Source organism: Bos grunniens, chromosome 7 (assembly GCF_055505025.1).
Source record: "Bos grunniens cultivar Pamir isolate PY7600 chromosome 7, Bosgru_T2T1.0, whole genome shotgun sequence".
NCBI classification, from domain to species: Eukaryota; Metazoa; Chordata; class Mammalia; order Artiodactyla; family Bovidae; genus Bos; species Bos grunniens.
Genome location: NC_141171.1, coordinates 72138531 through 72152044, shown reverse-complemented (window position 1 = coordinate 72152044; position 13514 = coordinate 72138531). Strand labels below are relative to the sequence as shown.

General features: G+C 41.9%; 1 long non-coding RNA gene across 1 annotated transcript; it reads right to left on the bottom strand.

Annotated features, from left to right (window-relative positions):
- Positions 1–3152: 3152 nt before the first annotated feature.
- On the bottom strand, positions 3153–12745 carry LOC147369820 (uncharacterized). The gene is made up of 3 exons (XR_015167930.1): positions 12636–12745; positions 12070–12254; positions 3153–3232 (listed from the first exon to the last, which is right to left on the bottom strand). It is a non-coding gene; the product is annotated as an uncharacterized LOC147369820 (long non-coding RNA).
- Between the last annotated feature and the right edge of the window lie 769 nt (positions 12746–13514).

The following is a 13514-nucleotide window of genomic DNA, read 5'->3' as shown; positions in this document are numbered from 1 at the left end:
AAACTTGCCCTTCCATCTGCTATTTATATTAGATAGGCCCTCAATAGATGGACAATGCTCAGTAGTATTGGGGTGTGGGGGCGATCTTTATTCAGTTTACAAAACCAAATGCTAATTTCCTCTACAGACACCCAGAAATAATGTTTTACCAGCTGTCCAGGCATCCCTTATCCCCATGAAGTTGACACATAAAATTTATCATCACAGATGGTTTACTTACCATCTGTAAGCTTGGTCTATAAAATCCTTGAGGGTAGGGATCATTGTTCTTGAGTCTCCAAGACCTAACACAGCACCTAAATTGCAGCATTAGCTAACAGTAAATGAATGAACAAGTGAATAAGTGATGAGCAAGTAAATGAATAAATGTGTAAATAAATGATTGCCTCATAAGTCATTAGGTCATCACATCCACTGAGATTATGTGCAAAATTCTGTGCATACATGAATTTTCCAGAGAATGGGTTTATATCCATTATCATAGTATCAGTGGAATGCATGACCCCAAAGTGCTCAAAACCCCTGGTGTAGAGATGGGATGAAGATGGAATAGAAGATTTCTCACAGATGGCTGCTGGCAAGTATTTCAAACAGATCAAATAAAAGTGGGCCAGGGACTTCCCGGGGGATCCAGTGATTAAGAATCTACATTCCAATGCAAGGGACACAGGTTCGATTCCTGGTTGAGGAAATAAGATACCACATGCCACAGAGCAACTAAGCCTGTGAGTCACAAAGGGTAAGCCCACATGCCCTGGAGCCCGAAGCCCACAGTGACTGGAGAAAAACCCATGCACTGCAACAAAATCCCCACACACCACAATGAAGATCCTTGTGCTGAACTAAGACTCAATGCAGCCAAATAAACAAATAATTTTTTTTTTAAGTGAGCAGCATACAAGCCGACAAGATGACATATCACACTGAGGACAAACAGGAGTGTGGAAATCGGAGTTTACTGAGTGGAACCTGTCATTAGATGAACATTCCTCTTTGCGTCCTTGAAGCTCACCGATTTTCTGATTTCACAGAAAAAAAATGCACCTACCATTATCCTGATTGCAGTGCTGGCAAACACTAGCTAGACACAGATGCTTCCAACTCACAGAAATTTCCAGAAAAATTTGTATTTGGAACACCTCAAGCCTCTGCTGAAAGAAAAGCCAGGTGCTGATGTAAGGAAGAAGATCCTACTGGATAACAGAGGTCAAATACACACACATGATTATTCCTCAACCTCTGGGGAGCTTACAGTTTCATGGAAGAGAAAGATACTCTTCTGCTCAACTTCCAGTAACAGTGAGAAACCTCAGGAGACTCATCAGATGTTCCATGAGGATATAGGAGAACGGGATCTTCATGGGACTAAAAAGCTAAGATCATTCTGGAAGGCCCTGAGCTCACCGTGTAACCTATCCAACCTTACCCCAGGGTCAGTACACCTTCCCTCAGCTCAGTTCAGTTCAGTCGCTCAGTCATGTCTGATCCTCTGCAACTCCATGGACTGCAGCACGCCAGGCTTCCCTATCCATCACCAACTCCCAGAGCTTGCTCAAACTCATGTCCATTGAGTCAGTGATGCCATCCAACCATCTCATCCTCTGTCGTCCCCTTCTCCTCCTGCCTTCAATCTTTCCCAGCATCAGGGTTTTTTTTCAAAAAGTTAATTCTTAGCATCGAGTGGTTAAAATATTGGAGCTTCAGCTTCAGAATAAGTCCTTCCAATGAATAATCAGGAGTGATTTCCTTTAGGATTACCTGGTTTGATCTCCTTGCAGTCCAAGGGACTCTCAAGAGTCTTCTCCAGCACCACAGTTCAAAAGCATCAATTCTTCAAGGGTGCTCAACTTTCTTTATGGCCCAACTCTCACATCCATACATGACTCCTAGAAAAACCATAGCTTTGACTAGATGGACCTTTGTTGGCAAAGCAACACCTCTGCTTTTAATATGCTATCTAGGTTTGTCATAGCTTTTCTTCCAAGAAGCAAGTGTCTTTTAATTTCATGGCTGTAGTCACCATCTGTAATGATTTTGGAGCCCAAGAAAATAAAGTCTATCACTGTCTCCATTGTTTCCCCATCTATTTGCCATGAAGTAATGGGACCAGATGATCTTCATTTTTTGAATGTTGAGTTTTAACCCAGCTTTTTCACTCTCCTCTTTCACTTTCATCAAGAGGCTCTTTAGTTCCTCTCCCCTTTCTGCCATTAGGGTGGTGTCATCTGCATATCTGAGGTTTTCGATATTTTTCCTGGCAATCTTGATTCCAGCTTGTGCTTTATCCAGCCTGGCATTTCACATGATGTACTCTGCATATAAGTTAAATAAGCAGGATGACAATATACAGCCCTGATGTACTCCTTTCCCAACTTGGAACCAGTCTGCTGTTCCAAAGCCAGCTTTGACTGTGGCTTCTTGACCTGCATACAGCTTTCTCAGGAGGCAGGTCAGATGGTCTGGTATCACTACCACCCACCAATCTAACACCCAGGTATAGGCCACCAAGAAACTATCACATCGATTCCTAAGAAGACAAAGTTGGGAAAGTTATTCTCCAAGTTTCCTAAAAACCCCAGCTGCTCCCTTTTTGACTCTTGCTTACAGGGGACATGTTGGAAATATTAGTTCATTAAAGTTGTACCACAAGAGGAGAATTCAAACATAAAGCCTCAACCTAGCCTCACCACCTACCCTGCAAAATTCCCATCTTGAACCACTTAAGGTATATAATTTCTATTTGAGGAAGTTGAGGTGGGGCTGATTAGAGGGCACATGTCCCCTGGATGCTGAAGACAGAAATCTGTTCAGAAACATGGTCTTGGATATAATAGGTGTCTTGGCCACCACTGTATGAGAAAATAGAATGAGAAACTTGGAAATTAATCTTACTAGGTCATTTCATCTAGTCCTCTGCCTCCCGTGCCCTGAATGATTAAAGCAGCCTCAAGAACACAGATCTAGAGAAATGATTTTCTGATTTTTTTCCTGATACTCTTTAAAAACTTTGATTCAGGAGAGGTATGAACTCTTGAATAGAGGAGATGAGAGAACTCAAGGAAAAACTACAATGGTACACAAAAGTTTGAGAATGGGGCCCAAATATGAGTACTTCATAAATACTTTTAAAATATCAGCATAGTTAAAACTCACCAGTAATGTGCTGAGTTGCTTAACAGTCTCAGCAATCTCAGTTTCTCTACAAGGATTAGAGTAGAACTACCTCACAGGGCTGTGGTGAGGAAAAAGTGAAATAATAATTATGAAGCATTTATCACATTTTAGATAGCCCAACAATGTCAACCATTATTCACAAATTCATTATTTCCTTTTATTTTCTTAGCCAATAAAATGTATTAAGCCCTTTTGTGTTCACTGAACTAGACCTTGGGAGAAGAGACTGGACATATGATTTTTGAAAGCTGAACAATGCATTAGATATCATTCATTTTTCCTAAATCGAACCTTAATTGTAAAACCCCCCAAAAAAATAATAATAATTAAAAACAGAGTTTCTATGATTTGCCAATATTTGCTCACCTTTAAAATATTCTGATGTATGTATGATATAATGTAAAACATTGCTTATTTTTTACTTGACTATGTTATTTCAACCAAATATTGTTATTGTTGTTTAGGCACTAAACATGTCTGATTCTTTGTGACTCCGTGGACAATAGCTGACCAGACTTCTCTGTCCATGGTATTTCTCAGGCAAGAATACTGGAGTGGATTGCCATATTCTTCTCCAGGGAATCTTTCTAACCCAGGGATGGAACCCACGTCTCCTGCATCTCCTGCATTGGCAGGCAGATTCTTTACCACTGAGCCACCAGGGAAGCCCCATTTCAACCAAATACCCATATTCAAGTCTCAATTTTTTGTTTTTATACTGTGGGTAACCTAATCACTGACTACCATGAGTTTAAATGTCTCTTGGCATTTAAAAATAAAAAAATTAAAAACAGAGCCACTGTAGCGGGAGAAGTTGGTAGAGAGCTGCCCTTTTCCTCCCCAGGGAACCCTAAGGTACTGAGGAGTACAGTGTGCAAATCACAGTTCATCCAACCTCTTCATCGTACAGATGAGGACTGTGGGGATTACTGGTCTAGTTGCTTGTCAATGATCACACAGATAATCAGACAGCCTGGGCTAGAAGCTGGATCTCCAATATCAAAGAATTTACCAACTAGCTATGGAAACTGGATATATGCATGTCTGGATGTGATAGAAAATTGGGGGTCATTTTCTTCAAGTTGTATTAACAAAGCCTGGACCTTAGCCAGATCCCATGCCTTTGGGTTTCAGGTTCTCCACTGGACTTTTGGTTCTGAATAACTTCTACCTTAGTATTAATTAATATGAAAAGAATGGTCATTTATATGCTCAGTGACTGGTACCAATTTTTCATTGAATATATTTTTATAAATTTATGGATTTATTAGAAATATATTCTCTAAGTAAAATACAAATATGTTGACGTTGTGATTAAGGAAAATCATTTTGAATAAAACACCCTTATGCAATCTGGAAATACACAAAATAAAAACAGAAATTGAACATTAAGTCTGATTTCTATTATTTATCTTCTCTGTGCTTCAAACAATGAAATTTATATGACTTTTAGGGAGAATATTTATTTTTTAACACTTACTAAGAAATATGTCCAATATACAAAATAAGATCTACTTGCCCTGACACCTGATTTTGAGCAAGGCAGAGTGACAGTGAAAAGAAATGCTTTGATAAAATGCAATTCCTCCCTAATGGCAAAACTAAAGATTAAAAGATTTTGGGTGTTGGATATTGTACCATTTCCTACTAGGGTGTGAACAACCAAAGGGAAGTGAAACTTCTTTCAGTGCTCTGTCCCACTGCCTAGGGTTGGTGGTAAAATGCTCAGCACCCTCCAGATCCTCTTTTTAATCTCTCTCATTGCCGCATTAGCTTTCCTTGTGAAAACCCACAGACAGCCTATGTTTTAAATCCTATTGCAAAGGCCTCAATTGGAAACAGGTACGGGCTTCAACCAGAGAACAGAGTAGATGAAATGAGGTTCATTTACCCTCCACCAGCATCCCTTCCTCCCACCAGCCCTGGGCAGACAGATAATTCTTTTTTTTTTAATTGGCATATAATTGCTTTACAATGTTGTGTTAGTTTCTGTTCTACTACAAAGTGAATCAGCCATATGTATACATATATCCCCTCCCTCCGGAGCCTCCCTCCCAACAAGTCATTTTTGCCTAACACATACACTCAAAACAAAGGAACATGAGGGCTCAGACCCTGTCTACAAGGTTTTTTGTCTCAGGCAGTCAGTTCAGTCATTCAGTCATGTCCGACTCTTTGCGACCCCATGGACTGCAGCACACCAGGCCTCCCTGTCCATCACCAACTCCCGGAGTTCAACCAAACTCATGTCCATTGAGTCAGTGATGCCATCAAGCCATCTCATCCTCTGTCATCCCTTCTCTTCATGCCCTCAATCCCTCCCAGCATCAGAGTCTTTTCCAATGAGTCAACTCTTTGCACGAGGTGACCAAAGTACTGGAGTTTCAGCTTTAGCATCAGTCCTTCCAAAGAATACCCAGGACTGATCTCCTTTAGGATGGACTGGTTGGATCTCCTTGCAGTCCAAGGGACTCTCAAGAGTCTTCTCCAACACCACAGTTCAAAAGCATCAATTATAAGGTGCTCAGCTTTCTTCACAGTCCAACTCTCACATCCATACATGACCACTGGAAAAACCACAGCCTTGACTAGATGAACCTTTGTTGGCAAAGTAATGTCTCTGCTTTTTAATATGCTATCTAGATTGGTCATAACTTTCCTTCCAAGGAGTAAGCGTCTTTTAATTTCATGGCTGCAATCACCATTTGCAGTGATTTTGGAGCCCCCCAAAATTAAGTCTGACATTGTTTCCACTGTTTCCCCATCTATTTGCCATGAAGTGATGGAAACAGATGCCATGATCTTCATTTTCTGAATGTTGAGCTTTAAGCCAACTTTTTCACTCTCCTCTTTCACTTTCATCAAGAGGCTTTTGAGTTCCTCTTCACTTTCTGCCATAAGGGTGGTGTCATCTGCATATGTGAGGTTATTGATATTTCTCCCAGCAATCTTGATTCCAGCCTGTGCTTCTTCCAGCCCAGCGTTTCTCATGATGTACTCTGAGAATATGTTAAATAAGCAGGGTGACAATACACAGCCTTGACATACTCCTTGTCCTATCTGGAACCAGTGTGTTCCATGTCCAGTTCTAACTGTTGCTTCCTGACCTGCATATAGGTTTCTTAAGAGGCAGGTCAGGTGGTCTGATATTCCCATCTCTTTCAGAATTTTCCACAGTTTATTGTGATCCACACAGCCAAAGGCTTTGGCACAGTCAATAAAGCAGAAATAGATGTTTTTCTGGAACTCTTTTGCTTTTTTGATGATCCAGGGGATGTTGGCAATTTGATCTCTGGTTCCTCTGCCTTTTCTAAAACCAGCTTGAACATCTGGAAGTTCACGGTTCACATACTGCTGAAGCCTGGCTTGGGGAATTTTGAGCATTACTTTTTGGCAAACCACTTCAGTATTCTTGCCTTGAGAACCCCATGAACAGTACGTGGACATTAAAAGGGAACAAATGTTTCAGCAGAAGATGTTTGGTACCAAGTGAGTAGAATAAATTGTAAATCGTCTGGGACTTTACAGAGAAATCAGCTGGGTATTTAGAAAAGACTTTGGCATAAAGATATGGACCATGAGCTAAGCCTTAAATAACAAGAATCAAATGGACAAGAAGGAGGATGTTTCAGGTCGGGATGTTTTTCTGGATATTCTTGTGTATTCACAATTACTAAGATCAGCCCAAAATGGATACTGACCCAAAATGGATCAGCCCAAATTGTACAGAATGAAGTTGAGGTAAGACCACAGAGCCCACTCATAAAAGAGATGAGGGATGTTAAAACCCATAATCATAGCAGTTGTGTTAACTGCTATGTTTATCTTAACCTACTTCTTTGGTGAGAACTTGTTATTTAGTGGCTAAATTGTATCTGACTCTTTTGCGATGCCATGGACTCTAGCCCTCCAGGCCCCTCTGCCCATGGGATTTCCCAGGCAAGGATACTAGAGTGGGTTGCCATTTCCTTTTCCAGAGATCTTTCTGACTCAGGGATGGAACCTGTGTCTCCTGCATCTCCTGCACTGGCAGGTGGATTCTTTACCGCTGAGTCACCAGGGAAGCCCCTTAGTGAAATCTACCCAGTACTTAAAACCATGCAGCCACACCTGCCAGTGACTGCCAGGGCAGATCAGTCCTCACTGGCAGCTTCTCATCCTGATCTCCGATCTCCCTGTCTCTAATTTTCTGTCCTGTTGGAAGCCCTTCATCTGCTTCCCTACCTGCTCCTGGGGACAATGGGGTTTGTCGACAGACAGAGCAAATTTTTTTCTTTTTTAATTCTTCCTGTACATGCAAACAAGCGACCAGCACTACAAGAGCTTTCATATTTGCAAATACCCCAGGGTGTTTCACAAAAATCAATCTGACCAAAACCCATAAAATATAAATTCACCTGCTACAAGCACAGGATGACTGCAGCTATTTCTTCCCCCAACCTCCACGTTACACAGTGTCCATACAAATAATGCTGGACTCAGCACCAATTACTAGAGCCGTGGGAAAAATCTCAAGGTCAGGAGAATTTTCAGGGAAAAAGAAAGCAAATTAAATGCCTCTTTAAAGAGGTCCCTTATAGAAGCATCTGCTTCGAGGCAGATTTGAGCAAAAGTAGATGATTTGAACAAGAAATTTGCCACCTTCCCTTTGTGATGTTGCAACTCTCTGAGAATCACAGCCCCAGCATCCATTCCCAGAGGTGTTCCTAATCTGGAGTCTCAGTGATGTGCTTCTGCTACTGGAGAAGAGGTGAGGATTGTGCTGGGCCTGGGGGAAGGCAGCCGGGAGGGGCGGAGCTGCTAAATATTTAAACACATAAAATGTTTATCTTTATAATGATAAAAAATGCTTCTTGTTGAAGCATTACTTCTTGTTTAATGCTTACTGTTGAAACTTTAAAAATACAAGGAAAAAAATGTCACTCCTCATCCCTCTCTGGGATTCCCAGGTGGTGCTAGTGTAAAGAACTCACCTGCCAATGCAAGAGATGTGAGACATGAGTTCAATCCCTGGGTCGGGAAGATCCCTTAGAGGAGGGCATGGCAACCCACTCCAGTATACTCGCCTGGAGAATCCCACAGAGAGAGGAATCTGCCAGGCTACAGTCTATAGGGTGGCAGAGTCAGATATGACTGAAGCAACTTAGCACACACATCCCTCTCTAACCATCGCTTGGCAGTACATCAACCAGCACAGTCTCCCAAAGCCTGCAGCAGAATCTCCCTGTGCACACACAAAATCAGACTCCCAGGCCTACCCCCCACATCTGCAGAATCCGGATTTCTGAGCATGGATGAGTCCCCAGCACCTGAATTTTGAAAGGCACCCCAGCAATTCTTACGATGACTTCCTTTGGAACTGTAAGCACTGCCAGTGCAGACATTTGGGCTTCTTCTGTTCACTATTTTTTTCCTGAGCCTGCCACATGGGAGGTATTCAGTAAACATGCACTGAATAAAAAATAAATTCTTTTTTTTAACCACATACGCTTTTCTTTCTTTTTTTGAAACATGTCCTCATAGTTTCACTTAACGATAGATGAGGGATTTACCATGTACTTGTCACTGTCCTGAGTTTTGCAAGCATTATCTCACTTATACTAAACTCATTAAGCAATCATAATTTATAATCCCCATTTCAGATGAAAAATCCTAAACACAGAGAAACTGTGTAATTTGTCCAATGCCACACAGCTAGTAAGTGATAGAAGCAGGTTTAAACCTCAGAACTATAGAAGACTGGAGCCTTCATCTTTCATATTTGGATCCATTGAGCCTTTTCTCAGGCTTTCTACATTTTTATGTGACTGACTGACAAGAGCTTAATTTCCAAAATATATAAAAAGTTACTATAATTCAGTAACAAAAAACAAACAATCCAATCAAAAAATGGACAGAAGACCTAAAGAGACATTTCTCCAAAGAAGACATACAGACAGCCAAGGGGGACATGAGAAGATGCTCATCACTGCTAATAATTAGAGAAATGAAAATCAAAACAAGAATGAGCTACCACCTCACACCAGTCAGAAAGGTCATCATTTAAAAGTCTACAAATAATACATGCTGGAGAAGGCGTGGAGGAAAAGGGACGCTTTTACACTGCTGGTGGGAATGTAAACTGGTTCAGCCACTATGGAAAATAGTATGGAGTTTCCTTAAAAAAAAACTAAAATTAGAGATGCCATATGATCCAGCACAGATAAGGCAATGGCACCCCACTCCAGTACTCCTGCCTGGAAAATCCCATGGATGGAGGAGCCTGGAAGGCTGCAGTCCCACTCCTAGGCATATGCCCAGAAAAAAAAAAAAAACTGTAATTCAAAAAGATACATGCACCTGTTTGTTTATAGCAGCCCTATTTACAAAAGCCAAGACATGGAAGCAACCTAAATGTCCACTGACGGATACAATGGACCATCACGTGCATGCAAGCCAAGTTGCTTCAGTCATGTCCAGCTCTTTGCAACCCTATGGACTATAGCCCACCAGGCTCCTCTGTTCATGGGACTCTCCAGGCAAGAATAGTGGTGTGGGTTGTCATGCCTTCCTCCAAGGGATCTTCCTAACCTAGTAACTGAACCCTTGTCTCTTATGTCTCTTCCATTGACAGGCGGGTTCTTTACCACTAGCACCACCCAGGAAGCCCACAATGGACTATTACTCAGCCGTTAAAAAGAATGAAATACCCTCATTTGCCAGGACATGGATGCAATTAGAGATTATCATACTAGGCAAAGTAAGTCAGAAAGAGAAACACAAATATCATATGCTATCACTTTCATATGGAGTTAAAATACAACACGAACATATCTATGAAATAAAAATAGCCTCACAGATAGAGCAAACAGACTTGTGGTTGCCAAGGGCTAGATAGGGGAGAGAAGATTAGGAGTTTGGGATTAGCAGATGCAAACTATTATATATAGGATGGCTAGACAAGAAGGTCCTACTGCATAGTACGAGGAATTATATTCAATATCCTGTGATAAAGCAAAGTGGAAAATAATAAATATAGTATATATATGTATGTGTGTTTAATCGAATCACTTTGCTGTCAAGCAGAAATTAACACAACATTGTAAATCAACTATATTTCAATAAAATTTTTTAAAAAGCAATATCCTACATTTTTTAATGGTAATGTGATATTCCACTTACACATTCACTAGAATTTAAGAAATTAAAGAACAGTTCCTCTCTATTTTTACAACACTGTTCCAGAAGCATGTTAACTAAATTTTTGCACAATCATACTTTTTCCTTTAACCATTTCCTGAAAGTGGAATTGTCAGGTGAAAGGATATGATCACTTTTAGGACTCTTGATTCATGCTGACTATTGTCCTACTAAAATGTCTTAATAATAAGACACAGATCTACCAGCATTATAAAGGTGCCTATTTCTTCCATTAAAAACATAGAAACTTTGAATATCATTTTAAAATATTTGCTTATGGATATCAAGCTTGGGGGCTTGTTCTAGTTCTTTTTTGTTCTAAAAAGGGGCACTTCTCACAGGGCAGGACCTTGGAAGTACCAGATTCAGGCAGGGAGACAGAGTTCATCTCCAAACCTTCTGGTAACACCTGTTTTGGGGTTTGTTTTCTGTTTTTATTTTGTTTGACCTCTGTGCCTTGACTGATGCTACACCCCCAGCTGCTGGGGATGTTTTCATTTCTGTGCACTCCACAAATTCACTCTGTCCCATTCCAGCTCTTGGTGACCCTGCTCTTCAGAAGATCTATGTAAGGTCTGCCAAGAGCCAGCAGAAACCTGGTCTCCTGTCATTGTCCACAGAGCACAGATAAAGAAATCCAGGCTCAGCTAGGCTGAGTAACTTGCCCAAGGTCATACAGCATGTAAAAAGGTAGAATGAGGATTCTTAGAGCGGAACTCTTCACCATCACCCTCCACTGCCTCTCCCTTGGCAACACTTGCCACCTGGGAGAGAAAATCTGAACGGTGAATCAACCATTGCCAGGGTGGACTAACTTAGCAACCCTTCAGTCAAAAAAGAAATTACATCTCCTCATGCAGAGGAAGTGAGAAGGAAACAGCCCCTACCTGCAGCCCCAGCACTCCAAATACATGCATCACTCCGCCCAGAGACACTGGCTCCAAACCCTCGGCCTCTGGTGGAACTGAAATCATCATTGATCCAAAAGTATTCTCTGAATGAGCTCACAATCTACCTCAGCTGCCTGCTGGCCCTCCAGGTTCCTAGGAGCAGCTGCTTCCTTGGTCAGCTCTTCCAGGCTCATATTTACTCTGAGAAATTTGAAGTTAAAAGTAAAAGCAAATAGAGATGGAATTTAATTATATTGAGCAGATTTGCAACGTGCAAGGAATGCTGTTCTTCTCCTCTGAAAAGCAGAAGAGACAGCTGAGCTGGCACCCAGGAACTGCCTGTGCCAACAGCTCAGCTCTCTTCCCTTCTCAGCATCTCTCCATCTATGGATTGCATGTAAGCTCCCTGGGGGCGAGGACTGTGTTCCCGTCACTCAACATACTGCTATCTGTTAGTATAGCTTTCAGCAGGAAATATCTGATAAAGAGGATGAGAATGTCTTGAACCATTCTGCACTGATTGTTTTTAAATGAGAAGCCCAGAGGAAGACAGCCTTAGAGTTGGTTTGGCAGCTTAACCAAACCATTAGGATCCAGACTCTCCTATGCAGTAATCCCCCTTATCCGCAGTTTTGCTTCCTGTGGTCTCAGTTACTCCCCCACCCCCAGGTCAACTGAGGGGCAGCGGGTAGAAGATGAATGGTGTCAGCCAAGAAAGTGCGAACTTATGCCCACACAATTTGTATTTCCAGGCTGGTGACACTTGGTTTGCAAGTGAGCAAGACATAGTTGGCTACAGTTTTCCCACATGGGGAATGTGGCTTACCTAGATGCTCAGAGCAGGTGACACTGCTGGTGAAAAGCCCACCCAGGAAACCAGAGGTCAGTCTCTCTGTTAGGATCTGAGGATCCTGCAAACAGAACAGGAATCAGGGGAATGCTGGCAGCCAGGACCACTTCTAGGATGTACATGGAACCAGATTCACTGCTCTCTCACTGGGTCAGATGGTCCTGCGGATGAAAAAAGTTGCCTGCCATAACAGTAAACAAAGGATGTTTCAGTCATCAAGCTACTACAGCCACCCCTGATGGTGAGCCCTGAGGAACTCAGGATGGAGACAGAGGGGCTGCCCACTGCCAAATCCTCAGCCACTGGAGTCACTCCAACTGTGCAACACAGGATGGGAAAGAACAGGATGCTGGTTCTAGACAGCTGAGGTGCAAGTGAAAGGAATGATTTCAGTGAGCCCAGACTCTTGCATATTCCCATACATAAAAAAGTACTAAATTCATTACCTTGAGATGTCTGGTTGTCTTTAATGGTAATCTTTTAATGTTCTGACAAGCTGGTCTTGGTTGCAAAAACCTCTAATATCCTGTCTCCTTCCTTACCTCCTCCGAGTAGTCCTTCAGAGGTATCTGAGAGTTGTGTCCCAAGGCTTAAGTCCTCAGAAAGTCTGCCAAATAAAAGATAATTCTCAATTTTTATGTTGTACATTTGTTTTAAGTCAACAGTCCCTTCTCTTTTGGGGGCCTCAATTTCCTCATTTATGAGATGAAGGAGAAAAAAAAAGAGGAAGAGATCACATTACATCTCTAAGGCCCTTTAACCTTTGTGTTCAATTTTGTTAGTTATAGAATCTACTAACAAGAAAAATGTTAAATCAGTGATGCAACAGAGGATATGAATAAAGATATGGCCCAACCATAACACAGTAAGATGCAATAGTTAAGAATCTGGGCCTGAGACTCAGCTGGACTTGGCCTCAGTGCCAAGACCTGTCATTACTATATGATCTCATGTTTTTAAGCCCAGGATGAGTTTTCCTTGTCTACAAAATGGAGACAGTAATAGCGATCTCATGAAAGAGTGCTGAGAATTAAATAGTATACTCACGTTGTCAGGTAAAGTACCAGGCACATACTAGGTGCTTCATAAACTTCATTCTCAACAAACGAAAAGGAGAACTCCTTAGGAGTGGTGTCTGACTCTTTGCAACCCCACGGACTGTAGCCCACCAGACTCCTCTGTCCATGGGGATTCTCAAGGCAAGAATACTGGAGTAGGTTGCCATTCCCTGCTCCAGAGCATCTTCTCGACCTAGGGATCGAACCTGGGTCTTCTGCATTGCAGGCGCATTCTTAACCATCTGAGCCACCAGGGAAACCCAGACATCCCTGGTGGTCAAGTGGTTAAAAATCCACTCTGCCAATGCAGAGGACCCAGGTTTGATCCCTAGTCTTGGAAGATTCCACATGCCGAGAGGCAAC